This window comes from Coffea arabica, chromosome 1e (genome assembly GCF_036785885.1).
Source record: "Coffea arabica cultivar ET-39 chromosome 1e, Coffea Arabica ET-39 HiFi, whole genome shotgun sequence".
NCBI lineage: Eukaryota > Viridiplantae > Streptophyta > Magnoliopsida > Gentianales > Rubiaceae > Coffea > Coffea arabica.
Window position 1 is genome coordinate 6,435,373 of NC_092311.1, and position 19,734 is coordinate 6,455,106.

General features: G+C 35.7%; 1 long non-coding RNA gene across 1 annotated transcript; it reads right to left on the bottom strand.

Moving 5' to 3' along the window:
* Positions 1 to 16,182: 16,182 nt before the first annotated feature.
* Positions 16,183 to 19,229, bottom strand: LOC140021200 (uncharacterized). The gene is made up of 3 exons (XR_011825116.1): positions 19,009 to 19,229; positions 16,956 to 17,013; positions 16,183 to 16,402 (listed from the first exon to the last, which is right to left on the bottom strand). It is a non-coding gene; the product is annotated as an uncharacterized lncRNA (long non-coding RNA).
* Positions 19,230 to 19,734: the final 505 nt, after the last annotated feature.

The following is a 19,734-nucleotide window of genomic DNA, read 5'->3' on the forward strand; positions in this document are numbered from 1 at the left end:
AGTCTTTACTTGAATCTTCCAATTCCCCATGTGCTTGAATGGAATGGGCCTTGGTCTCTATATTCTCATCATTCCCCTCCTCTTAAAGGCGATTTGTCCCCAAATCATGACTCTTCTTACAAAACAAAGGTGATGAGAGCATGTGTATAGTCACCAAGCAGCCTGCATGTCGCCTTCTCAAGCGAAGAAAGATCAGGACACCCTTGTGGGACACCAGGAAAACGTGTGGTGGTGGTAGATACATGTTGCGGACAGCAAGAGTTCCATGATAATAGCCACACAAGTGATCCAACTTGCTTGAAGAAGGGTCGGTCAACACTAATTTCTTAGCTTTGGCGTTGTCCTTCTTGGTGGTAGCATGCAAGTCATACTCTTTTTGTAGACTAACTTGATCCTCATGTACTTGTTGAGGTGTAAGAGGTGCAAGTGTAATCTTTTTACAATTATGCATAAAAGAGTATTTGTTCAAGAAACCATCAAAAGTGACTCTTTTGTCAAATTGCCAAGGACGCCCTAAGAGTATATGTGCAGCTTGCATTGGTACTACATCACACATGACATCATCTTCATACCTACCAATGCGAAAAGTAACCAAAACTTGTTTAAGAACACGTACCTCTCCACTGTTGTTTAACCACTGAAGCTTGTAGGGACGGGGGTGCTCACTAGTTGGCAAGTTTAGTTTCTCCACCATCAATGCACTAGCAACATTAGTGCAACTTCCGGGGTCAATCACCAAGCTGCATACCTTGTTGGTCACATGGCACCTAGTGTAAAAAATGTTGTCACGTTGAAGTTCATCTTTACTAGCTTGAGTAGCTAGTGCTCTCCTTGCTACCAATCCAACTTTGTCTTGAGTTGGAACTTCCTCTATCTCATCTTCCTCTTCAACCAAGGGAGGCATGTCCTTGTAATCCTCCTCTTCATCATCAGTGACAATGTCTCCATTTGGTAGGACAAGCATGGTCCTTGGGTTTGGACATTGGCTTGCAATGTGCCCAACTCCTTGACACCTCCAACATTTGGTGTCACGATTCCTAGGTTTTGAAGTTTCAATTGTTGGTTTTGAAACAACCTTGGAGTCGGTTTTGGTAAAAGGTGGCCGTGAGCTTGACCCTTGATCTTGCTTCGGCTTTGGAGTGGTCCAAGTATTCGAACCTCTCTCTTCCCTTCTAGGCTGGAATGGTCGAGTAAATGCTTGTGGATGAGGGTTATAATTTCTGGTTGTACCCCTCCTCTTGAGCCTTTGCTCAATCTTGATAGCTTTCTCCACCATATCTTCAATCTCCACATAGTATTGAAGCTCCAGTTGATCGGCTATTTCAACCCTCAGACCATTGAGAAATCTTGCCATTGTAGCCTCTCTATCTTCTTGAATATCAGCTCTTAACATGGAGATTTCCATGTCCTTGTAGTAGTCCTCAACTGAGCGTTGACCTTGTGTCAAGGTTTGAAGTTTTTGGTACAAGTCTCTATGGTAGTGACTTGGTACAAATCGCTTCTTCATCAATCTCTTGAGCTCAGTCCAAGTGGTTATAGGTAGTTCTCCACACCTTCTCCTGCTTGTAACCACTTGTTCCCACCAAACTATGGCATAGTCGGTGAATTCTACTACGGCAAGTCTCAATTTTTGTGCATCGGTGTAGTCATTACAATCGAATACTAGCTCCACTCGACTTTCCCATTCAAGGTATGTATCCGGATCAGATTTGCCTTGGAAAGGCGGAATCTTCATCTTAATCCCCTTGATTGCATCACCGATGGCTCTTGTGTTTCGCTTTGGCCTTCTTTGCTCGTATGCCTCATGTTCCGAATCGGCATTGGAGTCACTAGATTCCCCCAGGGTGAATTTTCCCCTAGATTTCCTAGAAGAAGCCCTAGACGAACTTAGTTGGTCAATTTGCTCATGGATTGTTTCCAACCTTTGGTCAAATCTCCTCTGCATTTCCTTCCACATATTATCCATTTTAAGTGATAACTGAGCAATGGTAATTTCATGTTCCTGAGACATGGTGAAACCTGCAAAACTTGACAAATTGTTAGTAGAAAATGCCTCACATGCTCCCTTAAGTGTTTCACTCCTCTCGTGTTTTCACTCAAGTGTGTATGGCACTCTAATGCTCTCACCAATTCACTTCTCAAACCACTTGTTTGTTTCCTTTGAAGAATTCAGAAATTTTCTCAAGGAAGTTCAATCAAACTTTAATCAAAATAGCTCCCAATTGTATCAAAGGAACAAGGAAACAAAAAGTAGAAATGGAAAGCTCAAGTAATGAATAAGGAATGGAAGAGGAAAGAATTGATGTACAAAGAAAAAGAAAGTCCAAGTACGATGATGGAGTTCCCAAGTGCTTTACTTAATTGCCCAATTGATTTTTTGGAAACAAGTTAGGTGTTAGACTTATTTGGAAATTTCCTTAAAGTCGGCTAACCAAACAGAATTATTACCAAAATTTTTCCAGATTCCCTCTCCAAAAACCTTCCAAAATTTTTCCAGATTCCCTCTCCAAAAAACCTTCCTAAAGTCGGCTATAACAAATCAGAATTGCTCCCAAAAAAAATTCCAGATTTCCTTCTCTTTTGAAACCTCCCAAAGTCGGCTGCAAAACAGAATTTGGTATCTAAAAAAATTTCCAGATTTCTGCTCCTTTTAAACCTTCCAAAGTCGGCTGCAAAACAGAATTTGGTAGCTAAGAAATTTCCAGATTTCTGCTCCTTTTAAACCTTCCAAAGTCGGCTGCAAAAAACAGAATTTGGTAGCTTCCTAACTGCTGAAAATTTCCAGATTTGTTACCTTATCAAATCAGAATAGCTTCCACGAAAAAATTCCAGATTTCTTGTCTTCTTAAATTCCCCTCAAAGTCGGCTGGAATTTCCTAAAAATTTTTCCAGATTTGGTAGCTTCCTAACCCCAAAATTTTCCAGAATTACCTCTTCTTAAATCCCCTCAAAATTTTCGTCCCTTACTCTCCCTCAAGAACAACAATTCGGCCCTCCCCTCTTTGCTCCACACAAGGACAGTTTTTTTTTTGACGCTTGGTGCTAAACAATGGCTTCACAAGATGACGCAAGCAACGTCACCCAAGAATACTCCAAGCGGCCTGCTCAAGAAACTCCCAAGAGGTTTACTCCTAAGCCAAGAAAGCCCCGTATGGATGCAAGGACGTACAAGAAACTGTTTATACGTAGGGAAGTGCAAATCTTCAAGAATCAAGATGGTCAAGATCCTCAAAAGACTCAACGGGTGATACAAGTGATCAAGACCCAAGGTGTGCAAGATTTTCAAGAGGAGGTTGGTCAAAACTTTTGAGTATGCTTTTCTTGGTGTAATTTTCTGGTTTGTTGGAACAATTGCAATAAGACAGAATTGGCAAATAAAAGTGCGGCTTCCTCCTTTGTGGTTTGTCACCCGAATGCCCTTTTTTTTTTCTTTTTTTTTTTTTTGACTCTAAGAACACACAATTACTCGGCTGTTCTTGGGTAAAATTCCAGAATTTAATGTCACTCCAATGTTCTCCTTCAATCCTCCAATAACTATCAAAACATGTATCAAAATTTTGAGACTTCAAGATTAGTCTCAAGAAACTCAAGAATCCCTAGATTATTGTAGTTCCTCTTCAAGATTCCAACCCCAAACAAGTTTAACCACAAAAATCAGTTTAGGAAATTAATGAAAACAACTTGGTGGAATAAACTAAAGTTTGGACAGATTTGGCAAGAAACTCGCGCCCAAGGAAACCCTAGTTGCAAGTGAAAACCCTAGCCGTCGCAGAATTTTTTTTTTTTTTTTTTTATATTTAAACAGAATATGCAACGAACAAAACACGGCTACACTTGAAGGCAGGCTTCAAGACAGAATCACACAACAAGTAATGCACGAAGTGGACACGAAGCAAAAGAAATCAAAGAGTGACTCAACAAGACAACAAAGGCGGACAGATTTTTTTTTTTGTAATAACAATCGGACTTGACACAAAGGAAGACACGACCAGAATTGCAAAATAAAATTGACTAGAAAGCTTACGAACAAACTCAACGGGATATACTTGATGTCGTCGACTAGCTCTGGATACCAACTGATGTGAGACGGATCTAGACGAACACCAAGTTGGGATGATTGGCGGAACTTTGACCCTTCTAGAATCACGAGCCACGAACTAAGGAGATTCCTTAACCCACGACTAGCAAATTTAGTGAACCAAAAGTATGGATAGAAGAACGCCACAATCAAGGAGACTACTTGATTGATAAGTTCGATGAACAACTTAAGATTAATTCTCAAGTATTCAAAGGAAATTCTCTTGAGGCAAGAGAGAGTGAAATAACTCACATATATTTTATAAAATCTGAATTCCCTTTAATGAATGAAAACCTAGGCTATATATAGCCTTACAGGACTCAAACCCTAGCATGTCCAATGGACGACCTTGCCCTTCATTAAGGGCGAAAATGTCTAACAACTAATTGACTAAAATTAAGACTCCAAATTCGGCCAAAGTGAAGTGAAAATTGACCGAAATTATTAATGCTAACAAACAACTAATAATGGAAACTAAAACCCTAATTAGCAAGCTAGTACTCCGCGAACTAGTCTTTACTTGAATCTTCCAATTCCCCATGTGCTTGAATGGAATGGGGCTTGGTCTCTATATTCTCATCAATGCCCTTGCTGCCCAGGGGTAGTTGAGGAATCTCTTGAGCATGTTTTTGCCGGGGGTCACATAGCTTTGGACATCTGGAACTATTTTGGTGGCTGGTGTGGTGTTAGGAGCTCTGGATCCTCCCTGCGTGCTCGCATAGTTGAATGGTGGTTGCGGTCGCAGTAGTCTGCAACACGGCAGTTCATTTGTTTAATCCTTCCCAGTCTCATCTGCTGGCACATTTGGAAAGCCAGGAATAAAGCGGTATTTGAGGGGGTCCCGATGGCCTCCACGAAGATTTGTCAGGCCATATTCTCGGAGATCAAAGTCATTGTAGAGATCCAATTCAAGCTTAAGACTGGGGCGAAAACATTTGGGCAGTTGTATGTCTGGGCGCAATTGCCCGTCTGTAGAGTCCAACGTGTTCGCTGGGAGGTGAGGGGGAGTGGGACGCTTACCCTTAATGTTGATGGTTGCGCTAAGGGGAATCCTGGAGTGGGTGGAGGCGGTGGGGTCCTCCGAGATGCAACGGGGTTGCCTCTGTTTGCCTTTTCGGCCTTCTTTGGGGAGATCACTTCCCTACAGGCGGAGGTTCGGGCCCTGCTAACTGGGCTTCAATTGTGTATCCACAGGGGCTATGGTAATCTAAATCTCCAATCGGATTCGTTGGTCGTAGTTGGGATTCTGAAGCGGCGGTTCCAGTGTCCATGGCGGATCCGTCGAGAGGCCAGGCAAATTTGGCAGCTAGTGGATGATTCGGCTCAAATCTCGCATTGTTACAGGGAGGCTAACACCGTGGCGGATGTTTTGTCCAAAATAGGCGTCTCTCATCCTGAACAGCATATTAAGGTCTACGACAATTTCCACGCTCTTCCGGCATTGGCTCGTGGGAGGGGTCAGATTAGATAGGTTAGGGGTGCCTTCATTTCGGAGAAGTAAGCGTTTGTAAGCAGAACTTGTGATTGGTTTGCTTTCTTGATGAATAAAATCATATTTCCTTAAAAAAAAAAAAATTACTCTATACAATCCAATGATGTATACACTTTTGTTGTCAAAAAATGACAAGCAACATATTAGTCACAAGTCTAATCGTATATTGAATTATGAATTTCTTATGTTGTTTAGCCACTTTTAACTACATGAGTATGCCAAATGACAACAAAATAACTATATCAGTTGTAACCTTTTTAATTCCCTTGTTAAATATTGAAATAATCGATTTAAATGAGTATGAGATGACAATACTATAGTTTGTTTCTGAAAAAAATAAAATAATGTTATTGCTAAAATGTCATATAATATGCAATGAAGTACTTAATCATTGAGCAAATAATAGGAATGATGTTTTATCCCAGGAATTTGTTGTGTAAAAAAAATACGAATATGATAATATAAATAACAACCAATAAATTAAGTCCATCTATGAAAAGTTTTCTAAGATAATAGGGTCTCAAAAAGAAATGAACAATTTTTACCTTAAAGAACAAAAATAGAATGACATTTTTAATTCCATTGTACATTGAATATGTTAATTTAACTAGACAAGGAATACAAAATTATAAATAACATTTCATGTTATTAAAGTGAAACATGTATAAACTAATATATTAGTTTATAAAATTTAAAGAAAATGAAAACATGCAAGCCAATTTGCATGTTTGCATATAGACTGGTACTTAAATAAGTTTAAATGCATTTAATCTTTTTTTTATAAAAATAATAGAAACAAATACCTATTTTCCTATAGTGCCAATGACAAGTATTTCAGTTATTTAAGAAAACTTAAGTACCAATATCTATTATTCTATTTACACCTTAAAAGAAAATGGAACGCTTGTTATAACTCATATGAGATAGTGATACCCTTATTTTCACATGGTTAATTATTTCTTACATAATCCTCTTTCCAAATATGAATATGTTTTTTTGAATTGCAATAGAATATAGTATATAATAGTTGTACACTTGAATGCACTAATAAATTCCAAGACAAGATATTTATGATCATAATTAAAATAAAAATATCAAAATCAAAATCCAATAGAAAAACATTCACCTCAAATTAGAATCATAACTAAAAAATTATTGGTCTAAATTAAAATAGAGCAATATCTAAGCATATATTTTAAAAATTGTCTTAGTCATACTTATACACACATAAATTTCATATTTTCATTTTATCCTTATTTAAACATGAATATCAATTAGGTAAGTTTAGAAAATTTTATCTAAATTAGTTATATTTCTGAACTTTCTTACTCAAAGATAATGTTCCAAGTTGTATACAAAAAATATAGTATTAGCAGTTAAAAAAGAAAATACTGATATAAGAAACTAAAGGTAACAAAAAAGATTGACTTATAATAAAATTCTTTGGGATCAAGACTGTTTGATTTTTGAAATAACTCATAGCTTGAAATAGTACGAGTGTTGGAGAAGATAAATGATGAAGGAGGGCAATGAAAAATTGAAAAAAGGACACCTAATAGGATGGAAGGTGGAAATGAGAATATGTTTGTCATATTTGAAGTTAGTAGTTGGAGTATTCTATACGGACATGTTGGATATTTTTTAGACATCATTTTATCAAGAAACCAGTGGAGAGAAAAGTGTGAGATGAAAGACTACAGTCATGGTATTGAAAAAGAGTTAGATAATTAGTATTATAGGTGGCGGAGGAGAATTTATTGTAAAAAAAACTGAAAAGGGGTGGCAAAAAGACAATTGAGGGAATAAGACAATCAATTTGCTTTTGATTAAAATTTAAATCTTGTACGTACTTGATTTTGATGTATTATTAGTAATTTAAACAAGGCTGCAATAAGTTGCTTTACTTATTTTTCGTTAAAAATATTATGAAATCAATTATTAATTGGTTTTGCCATATTGATGATGTATAGGATTTAGTATTGTCTGAAAATGAAATTTGCTGTAAATAACATTTACTATTGTATATATGAACAAATTGGATAATATATTTGAATAAATTCTAAAATAAAGTAGAGTTATTAAATTTTGTTCAAATAGGATAGTGCGTTATCTTAATTTATACGAGAAAGAGGACTAATATACAAAAAATGTATGTAATAGATTTTGTTCTAAATCAATATTAGTTATCCTCTTCTTCCTACAGTCCACAATATGGGTAAAATTAGATCTTGATTCTTCTATCATCTAAAGTGATTTTTTCTGCATTGTTTTCTTTGAAGATGAGCATGTTGTATTCGATCATGTTCCAAGAGATGAAAATCAACATATCATTTGGCGTGATATTTTACTCTTGAATATAAGTTTGTCAACTATCATCCAAATATCTATTTGTGATATCAAATTGTTCCTATATGTTATGGCAATTTATCATAATGATTGGTAGTTGTTTGAATTTTTTGAATAGTGCAAGCATGTCAAAATGTAGCTTTTCAAAAAATAAAGAGTGACTTTGTGATAGAGTTGTATAAGTAAACTATATAGTATAAGCAATTGTATACATTGTTAGACATAATCCAATTCAATAAAAAAATTAAAAGGTACACGACTAATAATGGTGCAATATATTCTTAAACAACTTAAGAGCAAAATTTAAGAGCAAAATTAGTAAGAAGAATAGGTGATAAAACACATACACATATAAAACACAGAAAATAACATTCACAGTATAACTAATAATATGTCTAAACTAATAAAGTTGCTCTTCACACCGATATTACCAAATCTTCCCCGGCAACGGCGCCAAAAACTTGACGTGCGCGGAGTATACATATACAATTAAGCTCATCCTAATCAAGTTTTACATTTATAAACTCCTAAATACCCCACACGCGATTTATCGCAAGTATACGAATCGTGAGTGAGTATAGGGTATTAAGGGTCGATCCCACAAGGAAGATTGCAATTACCGGTACTACTAAAGCTTCTCTATTATTTAGACTATCAATGAATTATAACAAATTAAAACCTACTGAAATTATACAAAATAACAAATGAAAGCTCCTTGGGTTGTGGTATCCCTAACTACTCATGCAAGTGTTATATTTGGATCATTGAATACTACATCTAGGCTAATTATGGTGTAATTTCCTTATGCATTTGAATCCTACTTTCGTAGTGAATCAATTATACTCATAACTAATCCATACCTATTTTCATGGTTATGAAATTAGCTACAAGTTCATTTCTTCAATGAAATTACATGAAATGAATCACTAAAAACCACATAAGTGCACCTCTACTTTCGTGAGTGTACTCCCTATGTTTAGCACTTCTTGAACTAGTGTTAAATCTCAATTTTCATTGCAGAAACAACACCTTAGATAATCACAATTAATGGTACCAGATTAATCATGATTTCAAGAGCTAAAGTGCTAAATAACTTGCTCAAATCATAGCAGTCAAATAACCAAATAATAAACACTAACAATTATAGAAAGTTCAACCAAACCCAAGGTATAAACTTTAGAAACACATATTGAACACAAAATCCAGAACTTGTATATTAACTAAATTTGGAATCAAATACAAAAGATAAAGAGTTTGGAAGGAATACAACCCTTGTCACATGAGCTTTCTTCCTTGTCTTCTTCATCCTCCATCTTCATCCTAATCTAGATAATAAACAAGAATGGAAAACCTACACTACTCTATACTAAACTAAACTAACACTAGGGAGATGAAAGAGCTACATTTCTGCAACTTCAAGCTTCTCCCGTATGTCTCTCTATTTTTCTGCTATGAACTCCCCAATCTCTCCAATCCCCTATTTTTGCAATGCATTTGGCTATTTAATGATGAAAGGTGGTCAAGAAATGAGGATTACATCTCCCTTTTACAGCTGGGAATGTTTCTCACATGTCTAGCATCCAATGTGAGTTGGTGGAGGTGAAATTGATTTTTTACGCGTACAGAGCAGCCTTTTCTGACCAGTGATCCGAGCTGCTACAGTACCTCGTATCCATACGGATCCGAGCTCGGATCCATTAACCCAGAAACAACCGAGGGTTCGGATGAATAGTGGATCCGAGTGTGGATCACTTGCTCTGTTTTTGGCCCAACTTCAACCAATCTTTTCTTGATGTTAGAGGCTGAACCAGCTCTTGACCAAAACATAAAACTTGTAGCCCTTTGAGTTAGCTTTCTAATGCATCAAGAATCACCTCATTTAGATCTGTGTAGGCTGAGATATGACTGAAATACCCTTGCCTGCTCATTGCCCTGTTCCAGTTTCGACCAGTAGAAATTTGCTATTGTAATTCGGCATTTTGACCTGGAAAACCTTCAAACTGGATTTAGATGTCTTCACCAAAGTTGTAGATCTATATCTTATCTTCAAATTGGTTCAAGAATCATCTTAATCTGATCATTGTAGCTCAAGTTATAGCCGAAATACGAAAATGTGTCAAAACTGTCAAAATACACAAAATCCAAGTAAAAAGTGATAAAAACCTCATTTAATCACTTAAAAGCATTTTTCACCAATTATAGCCAAAATGATTCATATTCTTCCAATAATATAACCAAAGTGACTAAAAATAATATAAAATGTCATACAATTATTACGTAAATTAGTCACTTATCAAACTCCCCCACACTTAAATCATTGCTTGTCCTCAAGCAATCCACACAAAATCAATTACAATGATTCAAGAGGTGAAACAATATATGCACTTTGTCCAATTTAATTCCTCAAGACTTGGAAAATAATTATTATATAATTATTCAATTTACACTAAATACTCATAATATCAAGTAAAGGAAAGATAATTATACCCTAAATTCAACAAGTTAAACTTAATCTCTTACCCTAACCTAATTTCACAAATAAGCAAATCACATAGTCAATTTATAGCTTTCCTCCTCCTATAATCATCTTTTTCTCAAAATTCTATAACTAAGAGGGATTTATTCACACAAATTTTACTTAAATAGTGAGAATGCCTTTTTACGCGAAAATCGACACTTTTAGGTGAAGATCCCCGGTTACTCAACATTTCACTTATTCAAGTTGCCATGCATACTCTTAATTCAAGTACCTTTTTACGCGAATGTCGACATTTGTTGATGCCAACCCCCGGTTACTCGGTACATGAATCATTGGAGTAGAACAATTTTTATTTACTTTCTCTTTTTTTTTTCTTTTTTGTTTTTTTCTTTTTTTTACTTTTTTTTTCTTTTTCAGAAATAAAGGACAATAAATAGATAACCCCTCTTAGAAAATATATAAGAATAATCAAAGGAGGAATATAACCTTTATCGACTATATCAATCACTTACTTGCAAAATTAAGTAAAAAGAAGAAATCTCATTAAACATGTAAAATTATAGGCATAATTTTCCTCACTTTACCAAATATACTTTCTAAAATGTAAAAATTCTAATTGCATAATAGTATTTCCAAGTTAAATGAGGACTAAACCTTCCAACATACATATAAAGTTTCAACAATTGGAAGAATATAAACATTTAAAGTTGGAACAAATTAGCCCTTTTTGAATGAAAATACAAAAATTTGAAGAACTTTTGGGCCATAGTGAAATATTGGAAAAGATTTTAGAAAATTTTTTTACAGAGTTTCTCCTTATAAATGGATGAAAACTCTGTGCCAACAAATCCAATTTCAAGCAAATTATCCACATGGCAAATAGTTCAAACATAATTCCAACATTTCTAAGCATTTAAATCCACAAAATATCATCACATGGCAAGTAAATGCAAGTTCAATACTTTCCTCCCCCACACTTAAACTTCACATTGTCCTCAATGTGAGAAAGGAAAAATAACGAAAATAAGAGAAAGTAATACTCCCCTAATGAACTTGCGCGATCCGAATCCATGGCAATGTGATGAATTTCCAACTTTACTTGAAAGAATGGAGACTTCAATTAATGCACCTTGAAAAAAAAAACAAAAATACAATTCTTAAGAATAAAAGCTTGCAACCAACAAGAAGAAAAGTGGAGTTGAAGGAGGAAAAAGAGGGAAGAATGAGGAAAAGTGGTCCGAGGCTTCGTTTGGAAAGGATCCGAGGTCGTTTTTGAAAGGATCCGAGGTCGGATCATGATAAGTGAGCTCGGATCAAGAAGCTCGAATTTTTTCTGATTGCAGAAGTGGATCCGAGGCCTTGGATCCATACGGATCCGAGCTCGGATCAAGAAGCTCGAAGTTTTTCTCTGATTGCAGAAGTGGATCCGAGGCCTTGGATCCATATGGATCCGAGGCCTTGGATCCATTGAATCTGCACTTATTGCAGAATTTTTGCAATTTTCAGTTTGACCTCAATTCTTCAAAATACACCCTAGATCATTTCTATGTCAAAATAAACCATTCACACACATGTAAAATGATATAAACATGCATTCTAAACCTCTTTAATGCATCAAAAACCATAATTACTGAATTTGAGGTATTGAGATCTTTGATCAAACTTCGCCTTTTTCACCTCATTTGGTCACTTTTGCATCTTTTTCCAAAACCTACAAATGAAAAATAACAAAATAACTCAAACTTATACTTTAAACATAAAATCACTCCAAAGTAACACCAACTTAAACAAGCATTGGGTTGCCTCCCAATAAGCGCTTCTTTAAAGTCAATAGCTTGACTATATCACCTCATTTTTCAAGGAGGCTTAGTTAACGAATAATCCACCATTTTAGGCCTTGGTGGATCATTGTAAGGTGACTTAATAGAAAAAGCCACATGAACTAATGATGTGAGAAATGGAAGTGACTTACCTATTCCAAGTGTTTCATAGATATTACCTTGAATATGCACCACTTGAGAACTTACCAAAGGAAATGTCATGAGAGTATCTTGAGCAGGAATACCTTTAGAACCTATACTTTCACTGCACTCCTCAAGAGGGGTGAGAAATGAGTCATTAAAACTCACCTCTTGAGGCTCAAAGTTAGTTTCAAAGGTATTATCATGTGAAATGGATATTTGCTCATTGAAATATAATTGAGATTCATCATTTTCATCCAAATGCAATCCATTTTCACATACAACATTTCCACCATTCATGCTAGGATCATTTTGCAAATTATTAGAAGAAATAACTTCACACAATACATTCAATTGCTCATGTATATCACCAAAGTGAGAAGCTAATTCATCTAACCTTTCCTCAATCCTATCAAAACGGTCAGAGGTTGCATTTGCTAGCTTTTCTATGGCTAAATCAAATTGATTAGAAAAATTTTCTACAGCTAGCTCCCAAGATGCATTAGAATCATTAGCTAATGGTTCACTTTCTAACTCCCAAGGTAGAGGTGCATTAGCTAACTTCTCTATTGCCAACTCCCAAGATGGTTTTGATTCATATTGGACACTTTCAGGTTGGTAATCATAAAAATTTGGAGAGTCACTATATACACATTGATTTTCCCAACCATAAGCAGGAGAATTGCTCCAATTAGCACTATATTGATCAAAACAAGGATTGTAATGCTCTAATTCATCATAATAATCCACATTTTGTGCTTGCATACATGTATTAGTAGCATGATAACCTCCACACAAGTCACAAATCACATGATAAGAATTAAAAACATTAACATTCCTCCTCTGCTCAATTTCATGCATCATGGTATCCATTTGAACTTGTAACTTAATTACATCAAATTTTGCCTTTAAGCACCTTAAACCATCTTCAAAAGACATACATTCAGTAAATTCTTGGTTACCTCTATTAAAGGAGCTTTGTACTTGGAAACCATCCATTACCAATCTTCCATTTCTCAAGCATTGTCCTCCAAATTGTCCTACCCTTCTCATCACCTAAAATTGCTTTTAAACAACTTAAGAGCAAAATTAGTAAGAAGAATAGGTGATAAAACACATACACATATAAAACACAGAAAATAACATTCACAGTATAACTAATAATATGTCTAAACTAATAAAGTTGCTCTTCACACCGATATTACCAAATCTTCCCCGGCAACGGCGCCAAAAACTTGACGTGCGCGGAGTATACATATACAATTAAGCTCATCCTAATCAAGTTTTACATTTATAAACTCCTAAATACCCCACACGCGATTTATCGCAAGTATACGAATCGTGAGTGAGTATAGGGTATTAAGGGTCGATCCCACAAGGAAGATTGCAATTACCGGTACTACTAAAGCTTCTCTATTATTTAGACTATCAATGAATTATAACAAATTAAAACCTACTGAAATTATACAAAATAACAAATGAAAGCTCCTTGGGTTGTGGTATCCCTAACTACTCATGCAAGTGTTATATTTGGATCATTGAATACTACATCTAGGCTAATTATGGTGTAATTTCCTTATGCATTTGAATCCTACTTTCGTAGTGAATCAATTATACTCATAACTAATCCATACCTATTTTCATGGTTATGAAATTAGCTACAAGTTCATTTCTTCAATGAAATTACATGAAATGAATCACTAAAAACCACATAAGTGCACCTCTACTTTCGTGAGTGTACTCCCTATGTTTAGCACTTCTTGAACTAGTGTTAAATCTCAATTTTCATTGCAGAAACAACACCTTAGATAATCACAATTAATGGTACCAGATTAATCATGATTTCAAGAGCTAAAGTGCTAAATAACTTGCTCAAATCATAGCAGTCAAATAACCAAATAATAAACACTAACAATTATAGAAAGTTCAACCAAACCCAAGGTATAAACTTTAGAAACACATATTGAACACAAAATCCAGAACTTGTATATTAACTAAATTTGGAATCAAATACAAAAGATAAAGAGTTTGGAAGGAATACAACCCTTGTCACATGAGCTTTCTTCCTTGTCTTCTTCATCCTCCATCTTCATCCTAATCTAGATAATAAACAAGAATGGAAAAGCTACACTACTCTATACTAAGCTAAACTAACACTAGGGAGATGAAAGAGCTACATTTCTGCAACTTCAAGCTTCTCCCGTATGTCTCTCTATTTTTCTGCTATGAACTCCCCAATCTCTCCAATCCCCTATTTTTGCAATGCATTTGGCTATTTAATGATGAAAGGTGGTCAAGAAATGAGGATTACATCTCCCTTTTACAGCTGGGAATGTTTCTCACATGTCTAGCATCCAATGTGAGTTGGTGGAGGTGAAATTGATTTTTTACGCGTACAGAGCAGCCTTTTCTGACCAGTGATCCGAGCTGCTACAGTACCTCGTATCCATACGGATCCGAGCTCGGATCCATTAACCCAGAAACAACCGAGGGTTTGGATGAATAGTGGATCCGAGTGTGGATCACTTGCTCTGTTTTTGGCCCAACTTCAACCAATCTTTTCTTGATGTTAGAGGCTGAACCAGCTCTTGACCAAAACATAAAACTTGTAGCCCTTTGAGTTAGCTTTCTAATGCATCAAGAATCACCTCATTTAGATCTGTGTAGGCTGAGATATGACTGAAATACCCTTGCCTGCTCATTGCCCTGTTCCAGTTTCGACCAGTAGAAATTTGCTATTGTAATTCGGCATTTTGACCTGGAAAACCTTCAAACTGGATTTAGATGTCTTCACCAAAGTTGTAGATCTATATCTTATCTTCAAATTGGTTCAAGAATCATCTTAATCTGATCATTGTAGCTCAAGTTATAGCCGAAATACGAAAATGTGTCAAAACTGTCAAAATACACAAAATCCAAGTAAAAAGTGATAAAAACCTCATTTAATCACTTAAAAGCATTTTTCACCAATTATAGCCAAAATGATTCATATTCTTCCAATAATATAACCAAAGTGACTAAAAATAATATAAAATGTCATACAATTATTACGTAAATTAGTCACTTATCAATAGATTTTGTTCTAAATCAATATTAGTTATCCTCTTCTTCCTACAGTCCACAATATGGGTAAAATTAGATCTTGATTCTTCTATCATCTAAAGTGATTTTTTCTGCATTGTTTTCTTTGAAGATGAGCATGTTGTATTCGATCATGTTCCAAGAGATGAAAATCAACATATCATTTGGCGTGATATTTTACTCTTGAATATAAGTTTGTCAACTATCATCCAAATATCTATTTGTGATATCAAATTGTTCCTATATGTTATGGCAATTTATCATAATGATTGGTAGTTGTTTGAATTTTTTGAATAGTGCAAGCATGTCAAAATGTAGCTTTTCAAAAAATAAAGAGTGACTTTGTGATAGAGTTGTATAAGTAAACTATATAGTATAAGCAATTGTATACATTGTTAGACATAATCCAATTCAATAAAAAAATTAAAAGGTACACGACTAATAATGGTGCAATATATTCTTAGTAACATGATATTTTCTGCCGGCTGTATTTGTCATTTATCATCTATCAGACTTTTTTACATTATATCTTTCTATTCTAATATCAATTATGTGGCGGCCCCACTTCTCCCTAAGACGAACCAAAGGGTTGGCGGGTCGCCTGCCCAACTCTCGCTAGGACTCACGCACTCTAGTAACTAATTTCACCAAATATAAATCGAAAATAAACCTTACTTCTCGAGCAAGTCACGTACTTAAACAATTCATATAATTCAACTTATACAGCCCAAAACACAATTCCAAGTACCAACGAAAACGTCGAGCTTAGTATACTTAAATTCAACTTAATTTACAATTTAAAGTTCCTAATCCAGGGCACAGAAACACCACAGGATTCACATTTTCCCAAAAACACAAAAATTATCCAAAAGATACTAACGTTTCCAAAAGTACAATTACAAAAGTGGGCATTCAAAATATAACATTTCTGTTCTAGTTCTCCAAGACTTCATGCATTTCGGAACCTGTCAAGGAAAACAATTTGGAAGGGATGAGCCAATAGCTCAGTGGTGCCTCGAAACATGCAATTCACATAAGGCAATTTAACAAGTACAAATAGACAAGTAAGCACTTAACAATTTAAGAAAGTGAAATAACATGACAAGAAAAGGATACGGGGCTCTCAGGAGCCAAAGTCCACGCACTTGATCAGAAAATTTATAGTAGTTGACACTCCGTCAACTTTCACTATCTAAACTCCATGTAGACATTTTCCCTAATCTACACATCTCCTAGCAACGTCTTCCCCCTTATTTTCGGGCCCGATTCCAACACGAATATTACAAGCACTTTTACCAAGACGGCAGAGAGGTACCTCCCACTCTAATAGAGCGTGGTACGTGCATCCGTTTGATTTATTTAGTCGACGAGACCACGCTCCAATCGACATTGCAACACTTGTACTTGTGGCATTTCACGCAATCACATAGCATATAACATTTCATGATATCTCTAGCAAGTACTTTTAACAAGTAGTTCAACTAGCAGTTAAACACGATTCATGCAAGAGACACTCACCTCAAGTGAAGTGTCTAGAATTCCAAACTTTGATCGAGATTGTGCTCTTCACCAACTCCTAAAATCATACAAATAATTCACATAAATTTCCACTTTTGAGTTGGCGAATTTAACTCGAGTCAACTAGGATTTAATTTCACTCAAAAATCCCAAACTAGTATTAATCGTTTTCTCAAAGTGAAATCCACAAATCGAGTGAAATTAAATTTTGAGGTTTTTTTAAAACCCAAAAACTTGCTAAATTCGTCAAATATTCCAACATCCAAGTTCTAGAATCATATAAGCAACTTAACACCAATTTGGTGTCACAAGTTGAGAAAAATCACATTTAAACCATTTAGAGGAATTTTCCCCTCAAATTTTTCCCAAACATATCTTGGGAAATTCCTTTAAGAGGCAATCATATAAACCAAGTAAAACTAGTCGTTAGAATTTCTATAAAATAGAAACTCCTTAAGTTTGCCAAATTCCACGACCAACTTAGTCCAATGATTTTCATGAAGGCAAAAACTTGAGTTTTTAGGAAAATTTCCAGATTTGACAAATTCCTCAAAATAGGGCATTTGGTCTAATAAAATTCAAGGTTATCAACTCAAAGTGGACCTAGTAACAATGGTTAATGCTAGAAAACATTTTCGGGACAACTTTGGTCCACATTTACCCACAATGAAATCCAAACATCAAACCATTTCTAATTTCAAACAAAAATTCTGTTTTGGTATCTTCTTGAAGAATAAGATTTTGGTCCACTTTTTGGACGTAACCTCTACTAGATTTTTGTCCCAAATTGAGCTATACAAACCCCTTAATTAATACACAAATCATTTGAGCTCAAGTTATCGTGAAAACGGTTCACAATTATCATTCAAAGCTGGAAAAATTTCAGGTGCATTCGGTAGCAAGTAGTCCATTTCCCCTTCAATTTATCCAAAATTTTTCAACTACCCAAAAGCTACATTTTCACCCAAACAATACTACCCATATAGGTTAACATGTATACAGCCCAAGTAGTTCAAAAATTTGTCAAAATTGACCCCTAAAATTCGACTAAAATCTGGAAAATTTCCAGAATTTTTTGGACAGCATATACCTTCCTTTTCCTTCAATTCCTCAACATCATTTCAACTACGAAAGTGGTGCATTTTCCCTCAAATGACCATAGACATTCAGCTTAAAATTTACACAATCCATGAAGCTCGATTTCTTGTCAAGAATCAGATCAAAAACTCGAACACAAACTGGGAAAATTTGGACAGTTTGGTTCAACAGCAGAGCAGTTTTCGTATTTTGGTCACATCTCATTCAATTCAACTTAGATTTGAGCATGGTTGGTAGCGTTGGAAACTACACTCATAGGGATACAATTTTTCAGAAGAAATCATTTTAAAATTCTACTCATAACTAGCTCGAAATCTGGCAACAAAACGCAGCTCATATCCTGGCTTCCAGTGAACCAGTGGAGCAGGACAGGTGACTTTAAAAGACTGCCACGGTTCACTCAGGTGGAACCAGCACGTGAATTTTACACCGTTGGAAATCTGGAAGAGTCTAGTTTCTAATGGCGCTAACGGCACTCAATTTCGATGTCGGAGGGCAGAGTTATGATCAAAACAAAATGGCTGCCTGAGCCATACGGGAAAAATTTCCAGATTTTGCTGGTTTTGGAATTCATCACCTTTGGTCAACCAAACCTCAATATCTTTCAATGAAACTTTACACAACTCCAACAACACATAAAAATCAAATACAAGCCGTTAAAACCTCAGAATTTCGCATGAAAAAGGTCGGTCTTGGCAGGGGCAGAATCGGAACTTTTGCTTCAAGAGCTCAATGAAGTTTCTAGCAATAATGCACCTTTAATCTACTTCCTTAAGCACTAATTCAACAATAAAACCATCATCAAACATCATCACAGCCATCAACTCAAAGTGGGAGTTCATAGAGCCCACATTCAACAATTTCCAACAATAATAAGCTACCCATAAGCATAATCAAGCTCTTAAGTGTGAGTTGGCCTTCATTGAACAAGAATTGAAGAGTGGATCATGGTTACCTTACTTGTGTGCTAAAAGGTCAGATTTTGGTGTCCCAAAAGCCCCAAGAAAATCCGTGAATGTGCAGCTCCTTCTTTGTCCAAGTGATTGTCCAAGTTGTCTTGAGCTTGTGTGGTGAATTTGGTGTGAATTGGAGCAAGAAAATGGTGGAGGAAAATTGTGAAATTTGGAGTGTGAGAGAGAGTAGAGACCGGCAGTTATGGTGAGGGGAAAGGAAGGGAAAAATCTGAAATGGAAAGCTTCCTTGAGAAGCTTGAGTGTGGTACAACTTTTGTGCTCCCAAGTCAACCGTGAACAGTGTATCGCGCGCGCGTTTCGCTCCCGTTTCCTCTGAGGTTTGTTTTAACTGTGCACTAAACCTCTAATGCACATATATTCATGTAATTATCATTCACTCTTAATGACCTCAAAATAAGGTTCTAAAGTCCTTCAAATAAATTGCGCGCGTAAAACGCGTATTTCCCACTTATGCGCGATAAGGTGAAATTTTTGAGAAATTCTTATAACGATGGCATTTCTAACTAATACATGGATATTTAGGCATAAAAATACCTATTTTAAAACTAGGGTATAAATCTCCCATTATTCGGGCTCATGAACTCTCAAGTCAGTTACTATTCCTAAGCCTACGGGCACTATTCACACTTAACAACTTTCAAGACTTGAATTGCGAACTAATTGCTTTAAAATTACTCATGAGCTATAATGCTATAGAATTGGGTCCA